This window comes from Martes martes (assembly GCF_963455335.1).
Source record: "Martes martes genome assembly, chromosome: 3".
In the NCBI taxonomy this organism is placed as follows: domain Eukaryota; kingdom Metazoa; phylum Chordata; class Mammalia; order Carnivora; family Mustelidae; genus Martes; species Martes martes.
The window spans coordinates 141,079,285-141,092,219 of record NC_137890.1 but is presented as its reverse complement, the minus strand read 5'-3'; positions in this window follow the sequence as shown (position 1 = coordinate 141,092,219).

The following is a 12,935-nucleotide window of genomic DNA, read 5'->3' as shown; positions in this document are numbered from 1 at the left end:
TGGTCTATCAATACTCATCAAACCATGCTCTTAAAATGAGTATATTTTGTTTTATGTAAATTATATCTTATTAAAGTTGCTTTAAAAATGAAATGACTCATCTCCATCCTAATGTTCAATATTGATAGAGAGGAGAAATATGAAACAGGAAAAAAAATAAAGATGTTATCAGGAAATTGGATGATTTGGAAATTAGAAACTCAACTCTAAGCCTTCCAATACAGGGCATAAAAGGCCAGAACTCCAGAACTAGACTCAAGCTGGTTCAAATTCCAGCCTATGCTATTTAGAAGCTGAGTGATTTTGGACAAGTGAAGTAACTTATCTGTGCCATAATTTAACACCAAGTGAAGATAATAATAGTATACCTATCTCATATAGATCTTACAGAGATAAATGAAATGAAATAATATACATGAAGTGCTTAGAACTGTGTCAGGCATACAGTAAATGCTGTATAAATGTTAGGTATTATGGTGCAAATAAAAATGACTACAAATCTACTTCACACTGCTCATATTTGAGTGGTTTTATCTGACGGATGTTTAGTAGTCTAGTAAAAAGTAAGTGTAATATGCTCAACAATGAGAACCACCTCCTATGTGTTACATAAGAAGACTGTCCAAAGATTTCATGGAAAGAAAACTTGGAACAAAATCTGAAGTACTATTATAATCCTGAGGTGAGTGAATTAGTATACAACACCAAGTTTGGACAAACTAAGGAGATGTTAAACAACTCTTACATGGGTCCTAATAAAAAATGAGATTTTGCTTTCTAGAGCTATCAATTGGCCAAATTAAACTGTGAAAACTCTAAATGTATAATATATAAAAAGCAAAATGAAGAGATTATCAGAACTAATTATATTAACCATAACATTTCTGAACTAAATATCACACAAAAAAATCTAAAATAAATCAGAAACATCTAATTAGAAGGTTGCAAAATAAGCACAGAATTTAGTTACCTTATATATCCTGGAACATCTATTGATTTCCTTATTTTTTTTAATGTAATTGTAGCTTCTTTTTACTAGTAGGAGTGATAACAATAAAAATTTTTTATTGGGATAAAAGATATAAAATTTATCATTTAACCATTTTTCCATTTATTGAAATATAATTGACATACAACATTGTGTTAGTTTTAGGTTTATAACATGATGATTTGATATATGTATATATTGTGAAATGATTATCACTATTAGTTTAGTTAACATCTACTACCTCACACAGTTAGAAATTTTGTGTGTTTGTATGACAACTTTCAAGATCTAATCTCCTAGCAACTTTCAAATAAACAATGCAGTATTTTAAACTTTAGTCACCATTTTGTTTACATCCTGATTTATTTATCTTATAACTGAAAGTTTGTACCTTTTGAAATATACCCATTTCACCCTTGCTTCTGGCAACCACCAATCTGTTCTCTGCATCTGTGGATTGTGGTTTTTTAGATTCTACATATATATGAGAATCATACAGTATTTATCTTTTACTGTCTGTCATTTCACTCAGCATTAATGCCCTCAAGGTCCATCCACATGGCAGGATTTCTTTCCTTTTTATGGCTAAATAATAGTTCAGCGTGTGTGTGTGTGTGTGTGTGTGTGTGTGTGTGTGTGTGTATTACAATACCTTTATCCATTTAGCCCTTGATGGATGCTTAGGTTGTTTCCATATCTTGATTGTTGTAAATAATGCTGCAATGAAATGACCTATTGTAATAAAGGCTTGCAGATATCTTTTTGAGATAATTATTTTTTCACTTCAGATAGATACCAAAATGTGGAATTGCTGAATCGCATGGTAATTCTACTTTCAATTTTTTGAGGAATCTCCATGCTGTTTTTCATGTTATACCAATTTATATTCCCACCCAATGCACAAGGGTTCTCTTTTCTCCACATTCTCATCAATGCTTATCTCTCCTCTTTATGATGATACCCATTCTGACAGGTGTCAGGTGATATCTCATTGTGGTTTTGATTTATATTTCAATGATGATTAGTGATATTGAGCACCTTTTCATGTATGTGCTGGCCATCTGTATATCTTCTTGGAAGATATTTAGCTCCTCTGCTCATTTTTAATCTGTTTGTTGGTGTTGTTGCTGTTGTTACTGAATTGTATATCAGTTTCTTGCAATGATCATGTGATATGTGACTTTCTCTCTTATGTTAGTATTTGAAATAAAAATTTGCTGAAGATGTTCTTTTAAAAAGCATATTCTTTGCCAAGTGACATCCTTTGATTGGGAATTCTAATTTCCACTTTTGTTAATATATTTCTTTTTGAGATTCAAAAATATTTATGACCTGATAAGTACATGTACTAACATTTTCCTTCTTTCCTAGAAAACCATGAGGAAAAGTAAAATGTTCATTGATTGAACCAGGTTCAGTAGCTTCCATGCTCATCAAGTATGTACAGTACTATAATTTTCTAAGCACTATAAAATTTTGGCTTCTCACCAGTCAAAATTATCATATTTTTTTCATATGATATTTGTTATACTAGCTCTACAGAATATTAGGTATATGGACTCCTTAATCAAAATGGATAAGCCCTTCCCCATTTAAAAAGCTCACGTAGTTGAATATTAAGGTGGAAACTATGTTTTGTACCCAAATGAGAATCTTGTTATTAGATTTGGCTGCCTTTCTATTATTAAAAGAGCAGTCATGTTTTTAAAACCTGCTTTTATAGAGAATAGAAAGAGAGCTCCATTATAAAAAACAAAGACTTGTTAAAGGTAGTATTGAAAATAAATAATTGGCTTTTGTTCATGAATGGCTAAATCTATTTTGTGGTTTAAAGAGCTAAGAACAGATTGCTTCCCTTAGATTGTTAGCAAAGAAATGTTTTCATCAATTAACATTCTTTGCTAAGGACAGTTTTTTCCAGTGCTATTTCTCAAATGGAGCATTACATAAATAGAGCTGCCCAAAGGACACTTCTTGGGCTTTTTTCTTTAATGTTTTAGAGTATAATAATTATGGCATACCAGTTCAGAAGGCTGGCAGAAAACAAAACCAAGTTTCAAACAGATAATTTATTGGAGGAAAAAGTTGCCATTAGGTAGCCATTCCTGCAAATTAAATAAAAGGTACATCACCCGCAAATTGTGCCAGTCTTCCTCTTCATTGTGCTTTTGCCCAACATTTACATCCCAGTAGGATGAAGAGTAAAGGGCAAGGTGTAGGAAATACAGAATGTTGTCACAAAAGGCATCAAACTGTAGGAACACACCATTTAATTTACCCAGAGCTATTCCATTGCCTCAGCTTTATCCTTTCCTCTTCTAGCTTGTGTTGAAGTGATTACCACCATATGAGGGTCCACAGAGCGGGTGCAATAATCGTGGATGTTTATTGATCAAGTTCTTAAAAGACAGGCACTATACTAAAAGCTTTACCTATTTTGGTTGAGTTAAGATTCACAGTGATATTTGGGTAACATTGTTGTTCCTCTTTTGCAGAATAGGAAACTGAGATAAAGATCATACAACTAGTGGGTGGTAGAAACCAGATACACACCCAGGCTCAAGAGCCCATGCACCTAACCTCTCTATTCTCCCTGTCAGTGAAGGGAGACAATTCACAGGCAGTGTTTCAGCATGCAGAGAAGTGGACCTCTGTCACGATTTCTTTTAGTAGAGAGCTGTTCCCTAAGGGGAAAGGGAAGGTCCTAGAGGGAGAGAAAAAAAGGCAAGATACAAGTGGGAGTTAAGGGGAGAGACAGATACTGAACCAAGAAAAAGAAAGTAGTGTATTTAAAGGCAGTTTATGAGAACAAAGAGGGCGGTGGAAATAGACGTAAGGGCAAAGTGATAAACATTTGTGGTAAATTTCCTTCAAGAAAATAAAGAAAACAAAGCCAATATTTAGAATGAGATCATGCATTTCATTTTATACACAAATTGACCTAAACCCAGAAAAGATTTGAGTGTGACTGATATATTTTACAGATCAGTAAACACAGGGCCAGAGAGATTAAATGACTTGTCTAAGACATGAGAAAGCAGGTAGCATAGGTGAGGCTATAACCCAAGCAGATCTCCTGACTTTTGAGCTCAATGCTCTCCCACCAACTATAGCAAACACATTTTGTCAGCTTTTAAAACAGAGGTGATGGTCAATAGATTCTGACTCAATTTAAGGACCACCACCTCTGTGTTCAACATGTTGAAGATTAAACACAAAATACCTTAAAGTTCTTAAAGCTATCATCTTCTCAATAGTCAAATAGTATTATAGAGGAGCAATGAAGATAAAGTAGTCATTTACAAATGCAAGGAAGAGAGTTCTTGGCATAGATGCATATTTTTTTTACCTCTAATGTTTTATCCCTACACAAATTTTTAAACTGAAATTATTTGAGCTTTGAAAAATTTAGTCACACATATATGTATGGCAAAGAGTGAAATGTCTAAATCATACTAATTTGTTTTTTAATAGAGAGACTGAAAATGTTGGATGGTGAGAGTTATATATCTAGTGTTAATGCTGGTTTGTAATCTCTAATTTTCTTCCCAGCTCGAAAATTCTATAATTTTAGAAAACTGGTAATTAGATGTAATTAGATAAAATATTTTTATAATTTAAGTATATTTGACTCAATGAGATTACGATACACCACCTAAGTCTATGAGAAAATTATTTATAGTAACTTCAAAAAGGGGAGATTTCTAAGTTAATAAAATGCTGATGGTTGTTATCTATGGCATTTCAGACTATGGTAATTGATTAAAAATTTTTTTTGACCTGCTGAAAAATAGAAGGAAGAAAGCAAAAAGGAAAGCTGAAGTAAAGTAAAAAGGAGATCTTTTCTCATATAATCTCTTAGATACCAAGGACCCCTGTATTTGTGATAGGTACAGTAGTATACTCATACTAGAAGTTCAGAAGTTTACATATTTCCCTTTTTTAAGTTTAAAAGTTAATGAGTAGTGTTTGTGAGAAAGGAGAAGTATCTTATGCCTCATTTTCATTAATGTGGGGGCAGTCAATGGAAAAATAAATGAGTTTTCCAAAGCCAAATAGTAAATCATTGAAAGCCTAGAGTTTTGAAATCAGGTTTTCTATTGACCATAGAAATGAATTAATTCTGTGTGGGTGGAATTTTTTTCTTATCTCAAATTCTCTATTTTATGGCAATTTCCTTAGCCTTCTTTCTACTGTATTTGTGTTATGTCTCACTTCCACATCATTTGGCTGTGTCAAAAGAATAATCTTCTCAATACCACTTGAGACTTCACCTCTCTCAAGATGGATCACAGTTATGATTAGTGACTCTAATGATGTTAGAAATTCAAATGTGACTTGTTAGAGGTAAATGATCTAACTGATCTTCAAGACAACGAAATACCAAAAAATTAGAATGTAGTTTTCCAGAGATTTATATCACCTGCGGTAGACAGAGGAAAAAAACTAAAAAACCAACAGAAACAAAGCAAACAAGAGGGAAAGAATGTACATTTTATCTAAAGATGTTCTATTAAAAATGAGGTCTGTAAACATTCTCAATCACATACCTCTATTACTAAACATAATTATAAATTATTTAAATGTAAACATATAAAACATATAAAACACAAAGAACAATCCACAAATACAAAAAAAAAGATGTACTAAAATATATATTGGTGATTTTTTTAAAAGATTTATTTATTTATTTGAGGGCGGGAGGGGCAGAAGGAGAGAAGAAATCCTAAGCAGATGCCTTGCTGAGCACAGAGCCCAACGTGAGGCTTGATCTCATGACTCTGAGATCATGACCCCCACTGAAACCAAGAGCTGGATGCCCAACCAACTGGGCCATCCAGTTGCCCCTATAGTATTGATAATTTAAATAAATTTTAGTGAGAGTTTTGTGATGGAAAATGTTGCATTACCTTGAAAATCATGGTTTAATACCTGGTCATAGAAAGATTCAAATTTAAGATCAGTTTATTCCCATACTTGGCTCTAAGGGCTATAAAAGCTAAAATAGATACCGCAAAAAGATATGGAAGAAATACAAAGTTGTCTTCATGTACTCAATTTACGACACTCAAATTTCAACTCCAACCGATAGTTATACTAAGGTTGTAATTTAGGCTTTTTCTCTAACAATTTTCTGACTTCCCTATCAATCAGTTTTCCCTGCAAGTTTTTTTTCTTTAATGTTTAACAAACGGCCTCTCAATCCACTGAAATGATATTTGGAAGATTTTCGATCATGTTACAAGATGATGTTAGTAAGATGATATGCTTACACCATTTTTTAAAGTTTTTGTTTGTAATAGCTTTACTGAGACATAATTTATATTCCATGAAAATATAGCCATTATAAGCATACAATGTGATTATTTTTAATAAATGCGTAAATTGTGCAATCATTACCACCCTTCAGTTCTAGAATATTTCCATCATCTGAAAATGTTCTATCATATCCACTTACATTCAATCTTCCCATCCCAGCTCAAAGCAATCACTAATTTGCTTTTTGTCTATTTTTTTGTTTTTTGAAAGTGTCATACAAGTGGTATTATATAACATGTGGTCTTGGGGCACCTGGGTGGCTCAATCAGTTAAGCATCCCACTCTCAGTTTTGGCTCAGGTCATGATCTCAGGGTCATGAGATCGAGTCCCTCATCAAGCTGGGTACACAACACATGGAGTCTGCTTGAGATTCTTTTGCCTCCTCCGTCTCCCTGCGTTCCTCCCTCCACTCAACCTCTATCTCTAAAATAAGTAAATAATTTTTACCACATTTTATCTAATAATTACTTGATAGATATTTTGATTATTTTGTTTTTTCCAACTATGAATAATACTGATATTATTGATATAAACATCTTTGTGTGGACATGTGTTTTTATTTCTTGCTGAATCATATGGTAAGTTTATACTTATATTTTAAAGAAACTGTCCAGTGGTTTTCCAGAGTGGAAACCAGAAACTTAACGATAGTTCCAGTTTTCCACATCCTCATCATCACTTGGTATTATTAATCTTTTGCCTATACCCATGGTAGTGGTTATATAGTTGTATCATGGTTTTAATGTCCATTTCCTTTATGATTAATCATGTCAAGTATCTTCTTCTATTATGATTAACCATTTATGTAACATTTTGGTGAAATGTCTATCCAAATATTTTGCACATGGGCACATATTGCATGGAGCACTGGGTGTGGTGCATAAACAATGAATTTTGGAACACTGAAAAAATAAAATAAAATAAAATAAAATTTATTTTGCACATTTTTAAATTGAGTTGCTTGCCTTCTTACTTTTCATGTTTAGAAATTCAATATATATTCTCTACATAAGTCCTTTATCAGACTATGATTAGAAAATATTTTTCCCCAGACACCTGGCTGGCTCAGCTGGAAGATGTAGGACTCCTGTTCTCAGGGTCAAGAGTTTGAGGCCTACATTGGGCATAGAGATTGCTAAAAAAAAACAAAAAACAAAAAACAAAAAACAAACAAAAAAAAACTTAAAGAAAATATTCTTCTTGAAGAAAATATTCTATGGCTTATATTCTCATTTTCTTGTGTTTCGAAAGACAAAAGTTTTATTTAAAAAATTTATTTAAATAATTTATTTATTTATTTATTTATTTAAAAAATATTCTATGGTTTATATTCTCATTTTCTTGTGTTTCGAAAGACAAAAGTTTTATTTAAAAAATTTATTTTTATAAGTTCAATTTATCAATTTCTTCTTTTATGGATCATGATATGGTATCATATCCAAGATATCTTTGCCTAAAGCAAAGTCACAGAAATCTTGTACTAAGTTTTCTTCCAGAAGTCTAATAATTTTATTTTTTTAAGATTTTATTTTTAGATAATCTCTATACCCAACATGGGGTTTGAACCCATGACTCAGATATCAAGAGTTGCAGCCCTTCCAAATGAGCTAGCCAGGTGTCCCCTAAGTCTTATAATTTTAGTTCTTAGGTCTATGATGCAAACTGAGTTAATTTTTCTGTGTGCTGTAAGGTAAGAGAAAAAGCTCATGATTTTGCATATGGATAGTCAATGCACTTCGTGAAGAGACACCCCTTTCCCCACGGAACTACCTTGGCATCTTTGTTGGAATTCAGTTGACCGTAAATATAAGGACTTATTTCTGCACTCTCTATTCTATGTCATTGATCTACATGGCTATCATTATGCCAATACTATATTCTGTTACTGCAACTTTTTAATAAATTTCTAAATTGGATATTGCAATTCTTCCTACTCTGTTGGGTTTCTTTGAAGGGAGCTGTTATTCTTGTTTTCATGTATGTACATTTTTTTAAAGGATTTTATTTATTTATTTTAGAGAGAGAGCACAAGCAGTGGGAGCAGCAGAGGGAGAGGAAGAAGCAGACTACCCGCTGAGAAGAGAGCCCCATGCGGATCTGGATCCCAGGACTCTGGGATCATGACCTGAGCTGAAGGCAAATACTTAACCCACTGAGCCATCCAGGCACCCCTATATGTGCATTTTAACACTGGCTTATCAATTTCTATATAAAGCATTTGCTGGGATTTTGATAGGGATCACATTGAATCTATAGGTCAGAGATCTTATACTTTTCTAAAATACATTCCTCAGTATATATTTGTTTTTATGTTATTATAAATGGAATTGTTTCCTCAAGTTTACTTTCAAATTGCTAATTCCTCGCATATGAAAATACAACTGTTTTTTATGTACTGATCGTATATATCTTGTGACCTTGTTAAATTCATTTATTACTTCCAGTGTTACTTTTGTTGAATTTTCTTCAGAATTTTCTATGTATATGATCATGTTATCTGTAAACAAAGATAGCTTTAAATTTCCCATTCCAATTTATATGCCTTTAATTTATTTTTCTTTCCTTATTACAATGGCTAAAGCCTTTAGAACAATGTTGAATAAAAATTATAAGAGTGGATATCATTTCATTCTCAATCTTAAGGGAAAATATTTCAGTCTTTTACCACAAATGTGATGGCAGCTATAGGTTTTTCATAGATGCACTCTATCACATCAAGGAAGTGGCCTTCTGTTGCTAGTTTGTTGGACATTTGTATCATGAATGGGTAGTTCTATCTTGTCAATTGCCTTTTCTTCATCTATTTTCATCATTTTTTCCTTATTTTTTAAAAGCTATTAAACGACAGAGAAATTTGGCATTTCTTGCCTTGTGGTTCCTGACAAGATAATGTACCAGCAGGTGCTGTTGACTTATGGCCCTAGTCCAACTCGAGATGCACAGAAGTTGTAACCAGCTGTGTGGAAGTCCTGTGATAAGAGTTAGCTGACCTGGTGTGTAAAGGAAACAGGGGTTCAGGAATGAGAAGGGCTGAGTGCCATGGTTGGAAGATAGGATATAAGGAGAACTCTTGTTTGTGATTTATATTCTCTCCCCTACTGTTCTAATTAGCTCATTGCCATCTTTATGAAGCAAGCAGATAGTTCTGGAGTTAAGAAACTAATGAAGTCATATTTTCACAGAATTTATTTAAGGAAAATAACTTCAAATCTATACCTTATACAAGAGTTTGGTGTAGTGATCATTTGATATCCCAGGGTTGGAACTGAGTCTAGAACTACTTTACAAATGGAAATTGTTGATTTTCCAAGTGCCCCACATCTATCCGACAGCCTTCTTTTGCTTTAGGCTTCACTCTAAGCTAGAAACTAAATGGATTCCCTCAGTAATTAGTACACTTCCAACATAGATACATTTATGAAGACTGTCATCTTAATTTTTGACAGATCATTTTTGCTTCATATGGAATTCTTGATCTATAGGTTTTTTCTTCCAGAACTTCAAATCTATTCTTCCATTGCTCTCTGGCTTCTTCTGTTTCTGATGATAAGTCAGCTATTAATTTTACTGTGGTTTCCTTGAACATAACGAGTTGTTATTCTCTTGTTGCTTCAAAATTTTCTTGTCTTTGTTTTTTAGCAATCTGATGATGATATATCTAATTTTGATTCTTATGCTTAGTCTACTCAGGATTTGCAGGGTTTCATTGATCTGTAGATTAATCTTTTTATAAAATTTGGGAAGTTTTTGGTTGCTGCTTCTTGAAATATTTTTTATATACTCTTCTATCCCTCCTTTCTTTCTTGTACTCCCAGCTGCTCCACAAAGTTTCTGAAACTCTGTTCATTTTTCTTCAAACTTTTTTTTTCTCTGTTACTCAGAGTGGGTAGTTTCCATTTCTTTTTTATACTTTCTATTTCTTTATTGAGAGTCCCTATTTGTTGAGTCATTTTACCTTCAAGTTTTTAAATGTATTTATAGTAGCTCGTTTAGATTAGTTGCCTACAAAATCCAACAAGTGGGCTCCTCAGCATGTCCACTGGCTACCTATTTTTCTGAATTTGGGTTATTCTTCCCTGTTTTGTTTTGTTTTGTTCTTTGCATGTCTCAAAATTTTTTGTTGAAAACTCTATTATTTTAGCTAAATATTATAGCAATATTGGATCAATTCTGGTTTTCTTCTCGAAAGATTTTCTTTAAATTGCTGGAAATTAGGGGCGCCTGGTTGGCTCAGTGGGTTAAAGCCTCTGCCTTCGGCTCAGGTCATGATCCCAGGGTCCTGGGATCGAGCCCGCATCTGGCTCTCTGCTCAGCGGCGGGCCTGCTTCCTCCTGTCTCTCTGTCTGCCTCTCTGCCTACTTGTGGTCTCTGTCTGTCAAATAAATAAATAAATAATCTTTTTAAAAAAAATTGCTGGAAATTAGATCTCAGAATTGTTTCCACTGAGCTGTGTGGTCACTGATATCTCTGGCAAATTTTCCTATCTCATTTTTATTTTTTAGCCCTGTTTCTAAAAATTTAGTATACATGTATAAAATAAATACAAATTCTAATTTTTTCTTTCTACATTAGTAGCATGGTAAATGATTCTACTTTAAGAAACCAATCATATTGCTAATCTTCTCAAAGTTCTTCTCTTGTTCCCAATTTCACGGGAGGAGAACTCAGTTAAAGAATACAAGGCTTTGAGGTTGGGGAGTGGGGAGTAATAGACACCACACTAAATCAAGTTCTTTTAACTGAGACTGGCAATATTTGGAACTAAAAAACTAGGTCATTTTTTATAGTTTGTTTGTTAGACAGTTTTAGACTGTTATTCTTCATAGTACAATAAGATGGTCATAATACATGCTCTGGTTTGTTGTCAGATATTTGCACAATATTGTAATGAAATCTTTTTATCGTAAGAAACAGAGACTCACTAAATGCAAACCAGGAAAAGAAAGTATTGGGGTGACTATGAGAAGCAGAAAGTTCATGGAATACTAAAAAATGAAGTGTATTCTGGCTTCGTGGGGAGAATAGGAGCCCTGAAAACATCAGGGCCAATGCAGCAGTTCTCTCTAGCTCACTTGTTCTCTCAATTCCAAATTTCCAGGAAATGAATCTGATTGGCATTGTTATAGGTTATGGCCAATGGTCTGCAATGAACTGGTTACATTTGAATCAGGTCTCTCTGGCTGATACCATGGCCAGATGCTAGGTCAGGAAGCTTGCAGGGCTGCATACTTCAGTGGCTGTGAATATAGGTACTTAGAAATATGTCTATTACACTTACCAGGTGTTTGATGCCTTTATGATTTTATAAAGTTGTTACATTCTCACGACTCTACTGTGTTCCAAAAAACAGAGCAACCTGGATACTTTGGATGAAAAAAAAATGTAGGTAACTCTTATTTAATCTGCTTGACAAAGCTGAGTTTCAACTGCTTTTCCCAATACATAGAGTATTAGCTCTCAATGTGGAAACTTCATCCCAAAGCACATGCAGCCAGTCCTTCTCACACAGTCCCTCCCTCATAGAGGGGCAGAGATAGGTCCTCTTAGCGAAAAGATTTAAAGCTTTTCTCCCTTGGGAGGCCGCACCACAGAAACCTCCCCTCTGCTCTGTAATATGTTATCTCACTTCTCTACATTGAACCTCTAGTCCCATCTTTTTGTTAAGTACCTCCCTACATTACTGATTCTACGTTTTCATTGTTAGAAGTCAAATTCTTCCAAGGACTGAAAAAAAGGATTAATGAATGTTGGCTTTTCTTGGTGTGGGAGATACTTTAGTAGTGCAAGGCACTGTGGAGGATACAGTCATAACTATTACATGTATCCTATCTTCTAGGAGAGAAGGTTTACACATAAATAACTATACCATGGGGTAGAGAGTAACACAATAAAATACTAAGGCAGAAATCACCTTCTCCAGAGGTGTGAGTGAGGTGGGGAAATTTTCAGAAAGGCTTTAGAGGTACCAGTTGGGCTGGGCCTCTAAGGGCAGGGGAGGATTTGCATAGTCAGAGAATAGTCTGGAGGTGGGACACAGTCAATTCTGAAATCCTGAGCAGAACTATTATTAAGCTTTAGCAGCCATTCTCAGGACCAGTTTATTTCACTGCTCTCTTTCCTTCATTTGCCACCTGCCTCTGTTTTAACATTCCTTTTAAAAACAATCAAAAAAAGCAACTATCAATTAGTGTGTTTTTTGGAATTCTTGTATTTACTTCTCCCACCTTCTCCATAGGCTTCCAAGAATGAAAAAGGAGCCAGTGTTTCTGCTCTCCCCCTTTCCCTTGCTGCCTCTGCTGTTATTTTTCAGGAATATAATCATGACGAGCTAATATGAAAATAACAAACACTGGAAAGTTACAAAGTTTTCATAATCGTGAAATCTTCTGATTGACTTCTTCCTGAGATGGTAACTGAAAAAAAAATCCTTTTGATTTCTGCAATTTACTTTTTTTCTCGAAGGTGGTGCTCACCAAACCTCTTCAGTCTTTTGAACTTTGCCCTAGGTCCCACATTCAGGCTCAGCAGAGTCCCCTCTTCCCACATTTCTTCCCAGTAGTTAGACCCACCTACCCAGGTGGTTTGGCTAGCAGGTTAAATGCTCCCTCTTCTCAAGTTGTTCATTTG